The following is a 15,697-nucleotide window of genomic DNA, read 5'->3' on the forward strand; positions in this document are numbered from 1 at the left end:
CCCGAGCCTCCGTCAGTATGGTAGCGCCATCTACTTAAGGCACCTGCAAACGCAGCCTTTAGATACCGTAAATTTTACACCAAAATTTTCTAAGTATGCCATCCGATCTTTCTGAAAATACATAGAATTAACTTCAAACGTCCGTGCCTATACCTGCTATGTGTAAGTGCTTGCTGTTGCACAATGTTTTAAATATTTTTAGTGTTACAAAAATCAGTCGTAACAACATGGCGGCGCCTATGGGGTTCCCACTTTTTTCGCCCAGCTTTCCTTGTAGAGTCAGTAGAGTAACTCTATGGAATTAATACACTAACTCTATGGGCGCCACCATGTGTTGCTACATCTTATTCTTGTAACGCTAAAAATAATCAATATGATGCAAAAACAAGCATTTACTCGTAGCACGTACGTATGGATATTCTGTAAAGTTAATTCCCTATTCGCCCCGAGATCTTGGAGATCGTCTCGTTTGTGACGTCAATGGGGAGACTTCGCTACCGTACCGTGTGCTCGCTCGCTGCGTGAAGGCAACTTGAAGCTGTCGGCCGCCCTGCTCTGCTCGAGTTTTTGAAAAGCGAGTCTGCACGTTTTTTGACCAGTACGTACGGAATGTTCCAGGACACTATTCCATGCGAAATCGCGTCGAGTAGTCGTCACCACGCTCAGTGTGGATTGCTCCTCCTGGCGTCGTCGCGTGTACGGCGTTGGCTTCTCGCCATTGCTGTTCCGTTTTCATGGCGCACTCATAAAGATCTTGTCGGCTCTTTTTAACAGCGAAGATGTTTAATCTAGGCGTTTGGCGTCAGTTGTACGCTGGAAAACGTCACCGAGCGATGATGTCACGAGGCGTCGCCTAGCAACGCCTCGTGACGTCATCACTCGGCGAGGTTACCACCCTCTCCTAGGTTACCCTCGCCAGAGCCGAGCATTGATGATCTTCCCAGCGGCCGCACCACACTCGCCACATGAACGTGCCGCAACAGCTGCGGATATGACTGCGGATGTGACGTCACAGCACATCGTAAAAGCTCCGTGCCGCCGCAGCGAGGCGACAGTACGCCTCGCACCACTGCGCCGAGAACGTCGCCGTGCATATGGGACGAAGAAAATCGTCACTCCCGAGGAAGAGGAAGCGCTGCGCGAAAAGCGCCATGCCGCTACCCAAGCGAGGGTTAGAAGTCTGCGCGTCGACTCCGAGTTTTGACCCGATATTCGGGGTCAGCTAAGTTCGGCTAAGAACCAGCTAAGCCTAACCAAGTTAAGCAAAGGAAAGCAAAGTTAAAGCTGGGGAAGGGCCACCAGCTTCGCTGCTTGCCCAGTCTTCGCACCACTTAGTGTGAAGCTGCCCCTAATTTTTTGACAACAAACTGCGGCATTTAGCCCTCAGCTACGGTGCCTGCGCTGTAATAATGTGTTTGTCTGTTCAACGCGTGCTGCGTGTTCCGTCGCCTACTCCATTTGCCACAGCCACTCGGATTTTGTTGCTTCCCAACAAGTTAGGCGTATCACGAAAGAACTTTGATGCCATTCCCGAGAAACTAGGTGGTCACTGCGGTACGTTTAGCGGCATTGCAGCAAATTGTGGTCTGAAACGTCTGATACAAGGGCGGACAAAATTAGTGAACAAAACAAAATTGAGTAGTCTTGTGCTGCAGTACTGACCATCGCATAATTTATATTTAAAACGGAACTCGCCGCGGTACGTGGCTCAGTCAGCTAAGTAAGGCGTTGCGCCGATGAGCATGATATCCCGGGATCGAATCCCGGCCGCGGCGGCCGCATTTCGATGGAGGCACAATGCCAAAAAAAATGCCCGTTTACTTGCGTTGTAGTGCACGTTAAAGAACCCCAGGTGGTCAACATTGATCCCTCCACTACGGCGTGCCTCATAATCAGAACTGTCTTTGGCACGTAAAACCCGGAAAGAAGTAATTAAAACGGATTACTTCCATCGTTACACAGCTCGCCACTGCATGGTAGTCGGCTCAGCGTACACCTTTATTTCCTTGCTCCAACCGCGGGTAGCGTGCACATTCTCCGGGCTAGATTCGTCCAACGATGATGATAAGTTCTATCGCGTAACAAAAACATGCGACAACCTTTTCTTCGATCACCGTTTCCAAAATATTTTGCTCTGTAAGTCATACCTATTGAAAACTAAACAATAAAGTTGATAAGTTTCGGTTTGCTTGGAACTATAATCAATAGGCTGCTGAAGCGCTAAACACACAAAGAAGGACTAGGAGGGAAGGGGGGGAGCAGACGTAAGAGGCGAAATGTTCACAAGCTTTTCTGCGTCTTTTTTAACATAATATTTTTATTATTACGCTGATAAAACAATGTTTTCCGAGTGGCTTTCCCGTAGTCGGAAAGTGCGTTGAACCTAAAGAAACAACCAAACAAGAAATGCTAACCAAAACAAAAAAAATGTTTTCTGCATAGAAAGAGGTAACGAGACTTATATTTGCAAGAAAACAGGGCAAAGCATGCTTGACAATTGGGAACGATAGCGCCTGATGCCCCACTAATGTTCAAGGTAATCCGCTTCTCAGGAAAATAACCAGACTTTTGCTTGTTAGAAAAAGGTTTACATTTGCAGTCGCAAGTTACTGGAATTACGAGCGAAATGTGAAATTCTCATTCAACTACAATGGCGCTTTGTGAACGTAAAATCATGTGCATGAGCCGTGCGATCGTGCTTCATTTCCAAAGCTGCGCAGGCTCTAATTTGCTGGCTCGGCGCTATCTATTCTATGGCTGAGTCACGAGATCGTGTCCCTGCCCGCGATAGATGGGGTCGTATATGAAAAATAAAAATATACCTAACAACTAAATTCTGAGATTTGAAGTGCCAAAATCACCATACGATTATCAGGCATGTATTCTAGGACACTGGATTAATTTTGACCACCTGGGGTGGGGAAGTGCAGCGCGACTGGTCGCTCGATGCACTTTGCGTGTATTCGCGGCCTTCTTTCACACTCGGAAAAACACTTTTATGTAGCACATACTGAGCAACACAAAGCTATATCGAGAGTATTTCATGCTGCTCTACAATTTTCTCATTGACACTTTGACAAGTAGGACAATACTTCTCGAGTTAGATAATTAATTACAATTAGCTAATTAGATCTCAGTAACGAAAAAAATACTGGCGGCTACTCCACTGCACTGGAAACAATACGCACTAGGTATGCTTCGCGTAACGCCGTTCCTCTTTTTCTTAAATCGTGCTGAGTGATAGCTGGGACACCCTGTATATATATATTAAGGTGAAAATGACTATATGGGTTATTACCATGAAAGCATCGGCTAGTTGGTCACTCATATTTAGGCGGGAAGACACTAACACAGGTGCAGACACACGGAACACGACACAATGCGCTGACTATGAAGTGATGTAATATTGCGTCAGACAGGTATTTAAATATGCTACAACGGATCGTCCAAGTCATACAATAACATAAAAAAAGAGGCAGTGCTTAATCATCCTTAGAGAATGGTTCACGCGCATGGTAAGTACGCCTGGTCTTATACAGGTTAACTCAGCGCAGATAAATATGCAATTTCCTCGTCAGATAGCAATACAGATGGCGCACTGACACATTTCTTAGTCAATATTGATATTTCACGGGCTTCGATTATTTCCCATCCTGCAATGGCGTTGCGCTGCTGAGCTCATTGTCGCGAGTTCGATCCCGGCGGCCACAGCGGCCGCATTCCGATGAAGGCGGTATGAAAAAAAATTGGAGGACGCTTGAGGGCTTCGCCTTCTAGAGTTGAACGCGATAGCGTTAACGGGCCCCTGTTCGCATCGCATTTTTCTTTATGAGTAGGCTTCACTGTAAAACACAACGTGGGAAAGCCAGCTTACAAAGACCAAGCTTACACCGATCCCCCTTAAAGTCTGCTTAAAACCCAAATGCATTGCTTGGAAGACATTTTTACAGGGGCTATATAAGCCGTCTTAGATCACAATGTGAATGCCCTAGGGCCTTTTTATTATTTTATTAATTGTTTGCTGTTGACCCGAGGCGCGCACGTGGCCAAAACGCATTAGGTAGGCTAAGTCCCAATTTGACCTGCCGCAGGGAGCCTACATGCAACGCCGTAAAACAGCGTTCGAATGTAGGCTCCCTAACCTGCCGAGGAGGCGAGCGCCTATCTGGATGGTGTTCTACCCGGCGTGCCGCTGTTTAGGGTAGAAATGCTGGAAAAGGGGTTTGTGTATGACTTTCTTCGTAGCAGAATTATGTTTTCTCGCACATTCAAATTACAATCCGACGCTATCGTGTCTGTAGGTTGTAGTTAAGTCGTACTTTACGATTTTTCTGACGGATCTTACTTTGAGAAATTCAGTTTTTCTTTTCTTTTTTTTTTTTCCACTAACGCCCCTGCGCCACGTGGAGGGCCTGCGTACTCGGGGTGGTTCGGGAAGATTTTCCCCGCCACGGACGCCGGCGCTTACGCCGACGCCGGATTTCCCGCGACACGGGGACCTTAACACTGTCGCGTTAAAACGTTCGTGTACGCGTTTAGGGTGCACCTTAAAGAACCCCGAGAAGCTCCTCTTACGAAGAGCTGCACGCTCTTGCCGCTGAGGCGGCAGTCACTCGTGCTGGTTGACCTTATTCAACATTTTTTTTTTTTTTGCTAGGCTAGCTGGTGAAACATTGCTCAATGGACAACCGGTGCGAAGAAACGCTTTTAAAGTGAAGCTTTAATTTCCCCTTCCTTCGACTTTTACACTGATGCTGTTGCTGTCTGGCACAGCGCGTCGAGAAGTGGTTCAGAGCCGGAGCGCGCGAAAAACTCGTTTGGAACTTTCCATCACGTCGCCACAATGCCCTCTCGACTGCTGTAATTATCCGTGACTCCCGGCAAAAGCATCGCAGAAGCTGCCACGCTTACCGTTGTACCAAGGTGCAGCAGTACAGAAGGGACGTGTATAGAATGGTGGAGAGAAGGTAGGGAGGGAAGGAAGAGAATAAGTAGAACCGACGCAGTCTCGACACGAGTGATCAAAAAACAAACAGCCGTCACTCTTCGCTCGCATAGAGGGGGGGGGAGGGTGGTAGAGGGAAAAGACCGATGTAAGAAGGCAAGGAGACGCTACTACTAGACACGGTATTAGTCGCGCACAAGCTGCATAAATTTAAATTGAAGGTACAGTACCAAACGTTCTTGCTATTTCTGAAAAAATAAACAATGCAAATTTGTCAAGCGGAGAAATTAGTGTGGCGTGCAGACGCAAATGCGCATTAACGCATCGCAGTGTCTAGACGACACTATGATGGTGCGGCCGCCCATCAAATCAACATTTCTGCACCCGCCGCGGTAGTTTTACGGCAATGGTGTTGCTCGACGTTGCCGGTACAATCACGACCACGGCAGCCGCATTTCGATGGGGGTGAAATGCAAAAATACTCGTGTACTTCGATTTAGGTGCACGTTAAAGAATCCCAGGTGGTTAAAAAAAATCTGGAGTCCCCCTGACTACCACGTGGCTCATAATCAGATTGTTTTGGCACGTAAAGTCACAAGAATAATTAACGCTTAACACTTCTGCTACAATGCAATGCGTCGTGTGAGGGAATGACTGCTTATCTCGCAAGCTATGAACAATGGCGCACAACAACGCCACAACCAAACACGCTTCGCTGTGTTTTTATGTGCACTGCGCAGAAAAACGCAAGTGTTGCAAGCAAGGTAACGTTTAACATCAAGCCACCATGCACTCTCGCGTTGCACTAAACGCTGAAGAACTTAAACATTCGCCGTAAGCCTCACCACCAATTACCGTCAATAGACGCAAAAAGTTCGGAAAGCTTCGCTTGCACCGATTTCCCACAGTGTGTGGGATCCACATAAGTTTGTTTTTGTCTATCCTTTTGTGTCTACCGCCTATATCCGGCATTTGGCAATATCTCTTGCGCAGGTAGTTCAAGTAGAAGGGGGTTCCCTCGGCAACATTGGGGGGGGGGGGGGGCTGTCTGGCTCCTCCTGGGAGGGGGGTGTTCGGGGTGTATATAAACCACTGCACCCAATGCACAGTACACGGGCATTTTTTGCATTTTGCCCCCATCGAAACGCGGCGGCGATTCGACCCCGTACTCTCGGTCTTAGCAGGGCAACGCCTAAACCACTACGCCACCTCGGCGGGTATGGGTTGGCATGGGCGCTATGCATGGGAGATTTCCTCTAGGCCTGATTATATTAGGCCTATGGGCGCACAGGATATTCCCAGCGACTATCGACTATTTTATATTAGATTCATGGGCGCCGCCATATTGGGCTGTTACACAAACAATTTCTAAGTTTTATGAGAAGCGATGTCACGTAACATGGTCATGAAACGTTGAACGCATTTGTACAACTGTTTTCATGCTTGCGAATCGTCTGTTGTAACGTACGTTTAGTTGGTAAAGACAGAAAACAGCAGCGTTAACAGCTCAAGATGGAGGCACCTTCTACCATAATATACCCTTCGGGGAGCTGAGTGAGTTAACGTGCGTTTTACTATCTGGATGGTGTTTCAGCCTAATTGGCCAAGGAGGAATGTCATTCGGGATGAGGACTTTAAATCGGGAGTTGCCGTGCCTTCCGCGTCGGCAACGTTTGTTGGCGTAGCCTCCGGGCGTTGCCAGCCGCGCCGACCAACCCAGCTAACGCGGCGGGACCATATATTTACTGCACATCTCAGCAACGCACATGTGGCTATTGTACTTATTGATCTGGTGCATGTAGATGCGTAGCCACATCGCTTTTTCGTATAGCTCACGGGCTTTCTTTCTTTGAAAAAATAAATAGGCTATGTGTATCTGGCTAGAAATATCTATTTTGGATATCACTTACGATTCTTGAGAAGTCTCGAAGTGACATCTTAGAACAACAAAAACAACATTCAAAACTTAATTGCTTTAAGTTGACTAATAGAATGTCATGAACTAAAAAAAAAGTAACTGGTGAATTGTCAAGAAAACTCTGAACAATATGCACTTGATCAGGCTCGCGTTTTTTTTCGAAAGATTAATGCAATATAACTGGGACACCCAGAATACTATATCCTCCTCATCATGATCATCATCAACATCATCGGCCTATATTTATGCCCACTACAGGACAAAGGCCTCTCCCAGCGATCTCCGGTTTCTCCTGTCTTGCGCTAGCTGATTCTCACTTGCGCTTGCAAATATCATAATTTCATCGCCCCTCCTAACATTCTGCTGTCCTCTACCACGCTTTCGAAGCTATGATAGCAACTATCCTTATAGAAAAGAATCCTTGTTCACTGAAGTGTCACCAACAAGAGAGGGATAAAAAAAAATCACGGCCGATTACGATACTCCCTAATGCGAATTTGAGCGCAGCCCAATACGTGTTTTCATTTCCCCACATTATAGTACGCTATAGCCATATGTGGGCTGGCGCGGACAATCGGTCCCGTGCCGCACGTTGCAAACAGAGCCAAGTGTGGCGCAACTGCCTCGCTAATCTGAAGATCGCGAGAGCCAGCGCGCAGGGCCAGTGCGCGGGTGACGCGTGGGCGCGATTCGCAGAAACCGCCGGCGGCGCACCTCCCAGACAACGCGCGCTACTATTTTAGCGCGTAGCCGTCGTCGCCGCACTACGATTTTCTTCTCACGCTTTCACCATACCCTCCTCTCCACTCTACGCCGAGGGCAGCGACGCCGACGCTTGCTGCAGGAAAGGGTGCCTAAGAGCGGCCCTCTAAAGGAAAGCGTACGAAAATAAGAGAAGCACATTCGCGACGGGAGTGCAGCCTGTAGAGAGTATGCCACCACTCTCCTTTATTTTCACATGTCGCCATTGTTCGCGCCAGATGTACGGTACGAGGCTATCTGCCACACGCTCGCATGTTCGCTTTCATAAAGGTGACGGCTGTACAGTATCCCCCTCCCCCCCTCTTTTGTGCGTCTTGTACTTCTTCCTCGCGTTTCCTCTTGTACGTGTTTGGTCCCAGTATATATACTGAGTACGGGCCTATGGGTGCTGAAGTATGACACGTACTTTAGTGTACGTTTTTCACGTTGGGCATACCACGTACGTATACGTAACCAATGACATTTTGTCTTGTGGTAGGCACGTAGCCGTCCCTAGAGGGTGTTAAGCCGGAACCGCATGGCGCGGATGGTGGGACGCGCGCGTCATTTTGCCGCATGCCCAGCAGGATCCATCACGAAATCGCGCCGCCGCGCGCTTCTACTCGGAGTAGAAAAAAAAAAAAAACGCTTTGCGCGACGCGTCGCGTGCGCGTCCGCCAATCAGAGTTCAGAGTGCACTCACATGGCATTTTTGTTTTAGGGGCGAAGCTCCTTAGGGTTTGGGTCGTTCTCTCCTCTGTAGTAGTAGTAGTAGTAGTAGTAGTAGTAGTAGTAGTAGTAGTAGTAGTAGTTGTAGTAGTAGTAGTAGTAGTAGTAGTATGTAGCCACCTCTAGTTTATGAATTGCTCAATGATGGCGTTGTGTGTCCTTAGCCACCTGTAGTTTTATGAAGTGTTCACTAGATGGCGTTCCACTTCCGGTTCCACTTGCGGTTCCGGTTCCACTTTGCGCGTGTTCGGTGCGAACGCGCCCAAAACGCCGACGGCGTCGACAATAGTTCTGCGCGTTGCTGGTGCTGCTGCATGTCCAAGTTTATACAGCTGATAAAACTACCTTGAGTCGACCCCATGGCTGCTTCGCATACTACTCGGGGTCCCCCCACGGGAAGATGGTGTAATTTTCTCTCTCGTGCCCGACGCGCGCTCTCTTTAACTCTCGTCCGTAGCTGTAGTTTACCCGAATGATCCCCCGGTGCTTCGCCCACTCATCATCATTCACTTCGTGGATATGCTGTGTTTTTTTCGGTCTTGCCACTGGATGGCCCTGCTCTCTGCGCATCTCGGCGAAACTACAGCGGAACCTCTTTGGCGGGCGGACGGACGGACGGACGGACGGACGGACGGACGGACGCACGGACGGACGGACGCACGGACGGACGGACGGACGGACGGACGGACGGACGGACGGACGGACGGACGGACGGACGGACGGACGGACCGACCGACCGACCGACCGACCGACCGACCGACCGACCGACCGACCGACCGACCGACCGACCGACGACGACCGACCGACCGACCGACCGACCGACCGACCGACCGACCGACCGACCGACCGACGACCGACCGACCGACCGACCGACCGACCGACCGACCGACCGACCGACCGACCGACCGACCGACCGACCGACCGACCGACCGACCGACCGACCGACCGACCGACCGACCGACCGACCGACCGACCGACCGACCGACCGACCGACCGACCGACCGACCGACCGACCGACCGACCGACCGACCGACCGACCGACCGACCGACCGACCGACCGACCGACCGACCGACCGACCGACCGACCGACCGACCGACCGCCGACCGACCGACCGACCGACCGACCGACCGACCGACCGACCGACCGACCGACCGACCGACCGACCGACCGACCGACCGACCGACCGACCGACCGACCGACCGACCGACCGACCGACCGACCGACCGACCGACCGACCGACCGACCGACCGACCGACCGACCGACCGACCGACCGACCGACCGACCGACCGACCGACCGACCGACCGACCGACCGACCGACCGACCGACCGACCGACCGACCGACCGACCGACCGACCGACCGACCGACCGACCGACCGACCGACCGACCGACCGACCGACCGACCGACCGACCGACAACTTTATTAAGGTCCTGAGGAGCCAGCCATTGGAGCCCCAGAGAGGCCCCTGGCTAGCTTTTGGCTATTCCCAGGTTGGAGCCGGGAGGCCATGCCTCTCTGCTCTCTCACGGGCCCTCTGGACAGCCTTGTACTGGTCTTCCTGTTTAGTGCTCGTGATGGCCTTCTCCCACTCGCTGTTGTTGAAGTCGTGTAACACAGGACACTGCCAGAGCATGTGGGCTAAAGTACAGAATTCTTCCCCGCAATCCTGACAATGAGGATCTATCTCTGTGTGTAGTCTACTCAGGAAGCCTCTCGATGGGTACGAACCCGTCTGAAGCATCCTGAGCGTACGGGACTGTGCTATATTCAATTTGGGATGGGGACGGGGAAACGTCGCCGCTCCCCTTTGTAATGTGCCGTAATTTCATGGAACGTAAGTAGAGGGTCACTATGGCCAATAGTCTCCGAACTCGCAGAGGCGGAACTTGGCGGAACTTTTTTTTTTACTCGGCAGAACTGGCGCGCGCGTCGAATAAAACACGTGCTACACGTCTTCGTTCGCGCATCGTATTCACCAAAAATGGACAAAGCTACCTTCAACGAGGCCCTAAATAGTAGCAATCGCATCCTCTGCTCGGTAATAAGCCGCCAACACTCCATTTTCCACGTGAAGCTAAACAAGCAGCGGCCGCTCAGCATGCGGAAGGTACATAGCCGCAGTTTCGCACACGATCTTGCTGTTTGAAATGAAGCTTGATAAATGAACTTTGTAAAACATGCCGCTATCTAATTGCACAAATATTACCTTTATTGTAGTGTTCTGTAATTTTAAGGGCATATTATATATGCGGTAACAGAGACAATTCATGCCGTTGGGAGTTATGTTGTCTGCCAACCCGCGCCATTTTTTCGTGCGGGTGCTCGCGCTTCGGCGGCAACGCGCGCGTTCGCCGCGCGTCGCTTTCTCGCTCGCGAAAAACGCGCCATGCGGTTCCAGCTTTATACTGACGCATGGGCAGCTCTGAACCAATGCGCATAATGTTTGCGCGGACAATGATCGTTACGACGCCGCATCTATCAGCCGTATAGTCAAGCCAAGGAGGTGTTCGTCAAGCGCACACACAATGGGCTTAAACTGCGCATTTCCCCCCTGTATTGGGAAAGGGTTCAATACCGGGCCACGGTCGGCCCGGTATTGCAGTATCTCTGGGAATGACCCGCATTTGTTGGCCACATACGGAGGGACAGAATTTTCGTACTCACTCCACGTGGAAAGTTACGCATTAAAAATAAATGAAGCAGTGTGTCTCTTTCATCGCGTCTACGTAGAATGTCGCGACGTAAGTGGTATTTCCTTGTGACAAATGGCTAGACGTGAGAGTTCGAAACGAAATGTGTCAGTTCAAGCCGCAAAACGCACAATTTGAATGCGCATAGAAGAACTTTATGTGGGCCTAGTTGGTGCATACTTGATAAACTTTTGGAGCGCAAACAAGAGACAAGGCACAAAAGGAAGGTCAAACACAGGACAGGCGCTATCTCGATTGTTCATCTATAGCACGAACACGAGCCATGAGAAAGCGGCTCATCTGGGTGCCGGGTCACCAGGGAGTAGCCAGAAACGAGTTAGCACACAACTCGGCCCAAGCCTTCCTTCCCCGGCTCTGTCTACCGACCCCACAGACCGCGGCATTCAGTTACCAACACCCATTACAACATACGCAGATATACTGCGCAGATATCGCCTGCGTAGACAAACTCTACCTCATCCCGCTAAGGGACTTACTAAAGCAGAAGAGACTCGTCTGCACAGGCTCCAAACTATGTCGTACGGCAACCCGGCCGTGCTGGCCAAAGTAGATCCCGAACATTTTAACGCTACCTGTAAATTTTGTGGTGGTCGGGCTGACCTGTACCACATGGTTTAGTCGGGCCAAGCAAACAGCAGCATAAAGGAAATTACGCAGCCGACGTGGGAGGGGTGGGAGGCGGCCTTGTCCAGCCCGGCTCTCGAGGAACAACGGAGCCTCGTGGAGCGGGCGTGGGTGGCTTGCTTGAAAAAAGCAAAAAGAGAGGTGGAGCCCTTAGGGGGTTTCGCAATGGGTGGAGTCCCTATTCTGGGACCCCATTGGTACCAGCCGCCAGCTTAGCCCTCCGAACCAAGGCCTTTTAGGCCTTAAGGTCTGAGCAACCACGCAGGGCCGCCTCCCACTCCTCTCGGGTTGGGTTAGGGTTGGGGGAAGAGCTGAGTTGAGCTGGCAAGCCCAAACCATGTGGCAGGTGTCAGCCACCTCCCCACAGTATCGGCACTTTCCAGTGAAGGAAGAATCGAAATATTTTAAGATTGCCGGGCACAATAAAGTGTTAGTGAAAAGTCGGAACAAAATGCGTTCATCAGCCTTGACCAGCCCCTTTGCAGGAGTTGGCTATTGGCGGTGCCTGTCCTTGTAATAGGTCGCGATGTCTTTAAAAATAAGAAGATAGCCGCCTTCGGCTTCCAGATACTCAGGTTCTAAGTGGGACACCCGGTGGATGAGTGCTCGGGCCGCCGTGTTTGCAGCTTCATTCCCTATTAGGCCCTGGTGGCCCGGAGACCAGACTAGGCGACGAGGGGTAGGGTCGATTCCCCCGTTGCTATAGTTCTGAAATATTCGTTCAGCTAGCGGGGTGACCCAACCAGCTTCATAATTTTGACATGGCCCACGCGAGTCGGTTATGATATATTGAAATCGGGGATCAGAGGCAGCTAGGGCGATAGCTACTTCTTCAGCTTGCGTTGAGCCCGGGGCTTTGAAAGTGAGCCCATCTACTTGCTTTTCCTCGTGTATGACCGCTGCCGTATACCACCCCCTACGACATGGACCGGCCACATCCACGTAGAAGACTCCGTGTTTGTTGCCATAGGGGCGTTGCAAGGCGTCCGCTCTCGCCTGGCGACGACCACTATGGTCTTCCCTATCCATTTTTGTGGGGAGGGGTCGAACTCTGACGGCGCGTCTCCAAGCTCGGGCACTCGGACCCGCTCCTGAATATGAAAGTCATGTTTCAAGTGGAGCCGATCAAGCAAATGCCGTCTCGACTTTGTTTGAGCTAGACTTGTATATTGGTTGATGAGGTGGGCTTCCTTGAGCTCCTGAAAGGTGTTCACCACTCCCAAAGCGAGAAGTCTCGCGTTAGAAGTTGTGACAGGGAGGTCAAGGGCCCTCTTAATCACTTTGCGGAGGATAACATCGACTTTGTCTTCATCATGCTTCTGCAGATGGAGATAGGGGACCGAATATAGAATTCCGCTGGTTACGAATGCATGAGCTAGCCACACAGCGTACTTGCTTCGTAATACCCCTCTCTTGTTGGACACACGTCGGACCATTCGGCCCACTTGGTCCCCAACCTTGCGGAGCTTTTCTAATGTTGTGTCGACTCTTCTTTGATTGTGAATAAAGAGTCCGAGAATTCGGATCTCCTTGGCCTCGTGTATGGGACCACCAGCCAAAGAGAGGCGTATTTCTGTGGTGTCCTTAGGCGATGGTCTAAGGTGAACAAATTCTGATTTGTTTGGTGCACACTGGAGGCCGCAGCGCTCTGTGTATCGATCCACTACGTGAGCGGCTGCTTGCAGGCATTCCTCTATGTGCCCTGTATTTCTCTCTGTGGCCCAGATAGTGATAGCGTCGGCGTACAGTGCGTGCCGCACGCCTTCGATACCCTGTAGCTGGGCCAGGAGATGTACCATCGCAAGGTTAAAGAGTAGAGGGGAAAGTACAGCGCCTTGTGGCGTCCCCCTAGTACCCCATTTCGTAAGGTCCACATTCAGTGTCTTGGATTCTGACGAGTGCGGCTCGATCCGTCAAGAAATTCTTGATATAGGTGAATGTGTTTGTGCCACAGTGGTTTTCGCTCAGGTGTGCTAAGATAGTGCCGTGTTTAATGTTGCCGAAAGCTCCCTTCAGATCTAAGGCCAGGACAACCTTGTCGTTGTGAGGGTGCTCCGTCGGTTGTAGTATGTCATGATTGAGTTGTAATAATATGTCTTGTGCCGACTTGTGTGGGCGGAAGCCGAACATGGCGTCTGCAAAAGTGTTACGATTTTCCAAATATTCGGAGAGCCTATCTCGCACCATCGCCTCCATTAGCTTGCCCACACACGATGTGAGCGAGATAGGTCTCAGGTTGTCCGCATTAATTTCCTTCCCTGCTTTAGGAATGAAAGTGACAAGTGACGTTCTTCAATCGAGGGGAAGGGAGTCTCCCCTTTCCATATCGCATTAATGTAGTTAAGAAGGGCTTCATACGCGCGATCGGGGAGGTTGGCCAGCAGTTTCACTGTGACCTTGTCCCGACCGGGCGCAGTGCCTCTCTTCATTATGGGTAAGGCCGCCTTGAGGTCGTAGAGTTGGAACGGCTGATCCATCTCTGGATTATCTCTGCCTGCATAGAGATATTCTTGACCTCGAGGGTCCTGTCTGGTGCAGAGATACTTGTCCCTTAAAGTCTCTGCCAGCTGTGCTCTTGTGCCCTGAAAATTGTGTAAAGCGCGTTGTAAGTGTTTCTGTGTTTCTCCTCGTGATTGAGCGGGATCGATCAAGCAGCGGAAGAGCTTCCATGTATTCTTCCCCGACATCTATCGGGCTGCCGTGTTGCATCGCTCTATCCAGTTGGAATCGGCTAACTGAGAGGCATACTCGGCAGCCTGCTGGGTCAGATCTGTTATACGTCTTTTCAGCATTCTGTTGTGTTTTTGTCGTTTCCATCGTTTCGTAAGACTGCGACGAGCTTCCCAGAGATGGAGTAAATGATCATCCACCGCTGGGCAGTCCTCCGCAGTCTGTATGCAAGTCTCGTGTTTATGTAGTGTTGTCATGAGATTTTGAGCCCAAGAGCTGTAGCCATCTTCAAGAGGACTGGTCTGCGGCAGGGACTTACGGAAAGCAGTCCAGTCCGGCAGTTTGACCTGAGTTAGTGGTCTTTTTAGGGGCCGGGTATGAATTAAAGTATTAAGGATGCAGTGATCGCTTCCTAGCGTGCCTTCGGTGTTGTACCACTCAACGTGTTGTATGTGTTTGGAAAGCGTGAGATTGGGACAAGTGTCCCGTGTCACGGAGTTTCCTAGACGTGTTGGCTGTGCTGGGTCGGTCTGGAGGGTTATACCTAGCGTGGAGATGAGCTCCGCTAGCTTCCTGCCGCGCACCTCCTCCTTTTTGTAACCCCATACCCTACTGGGAGCATTGAAGTCGCCCACAATGAGTAAGGGGTCTCGACCCGCTATCTTCAGTGCCCGGCTGAAGATGTCTGCAAAAGTTATCTATTTTACTTCGGCGGACAATATATGTTAAGGATATGTACTTGTGGGTCAGAGCGTCGCAGGGGTAACACTGTAACTATGGTGTACGAATATGTTATCTGTAGGTCGAGGTGTACTTCTTGTGCTGTGTACGCTTTGTGTACAAGGATGCAAGTAGATGGATCTCGCTGGAATGTATTGTACCCTGAAATTTTAGCTGAGGCCCTGGGTTCAGGCAGAGCCACGATGGGTGTTAGAAATTGCAGTGTTTAAGTAGAGACGAAAATTACCGAGCTTAGCAGGATTCTTAAAGCCCCTACAATTCCACTGTACGATCGACAGTGGTTTCTGTCTTGATTTGGCACGCCTTTGTCTAGTTCCCTGCGCCATGATTAGCACTAGTAGAAGCTGGCTGGCTCACCGCTGTTTGAAGGGCAGTAACGAGTGGGACGGCTTCGGTATCATCCTCCTCAATATTGCCGCAAACTTTGGAGGGGCAGCCCAGCTCCTTTACGGGTCCAGCCCGCCTAAACAATTTGGGACTAGCCTGAATCCAGGACTTTATGTTTTGGGTCACCGCAGCGGTGATTTGCTGAGGCGTAGTCACCAGCTGTTGCATTTGTGCCTGCATGATCTGAGCGATCATTGTTGGCAGCTGGTGCCATCTGGTCGGCGACACT

The sequence above is a fragment of the Dermacentor silvarum genome, chromosome 2 (assembly GCF_013339745.2).
Source record: "Dermacentor silvarum isolate Dsil-2018 chromosome 2, BIME_Dsil_1.4, whole genome shotgun sequence".
NCBI classification, from domain to species: Eukaryota; Metazoa; Arthropoda; class Arachnida; order Ixodida; family Ixodidae; genus Dermacentor; species Dermacentor silvarum.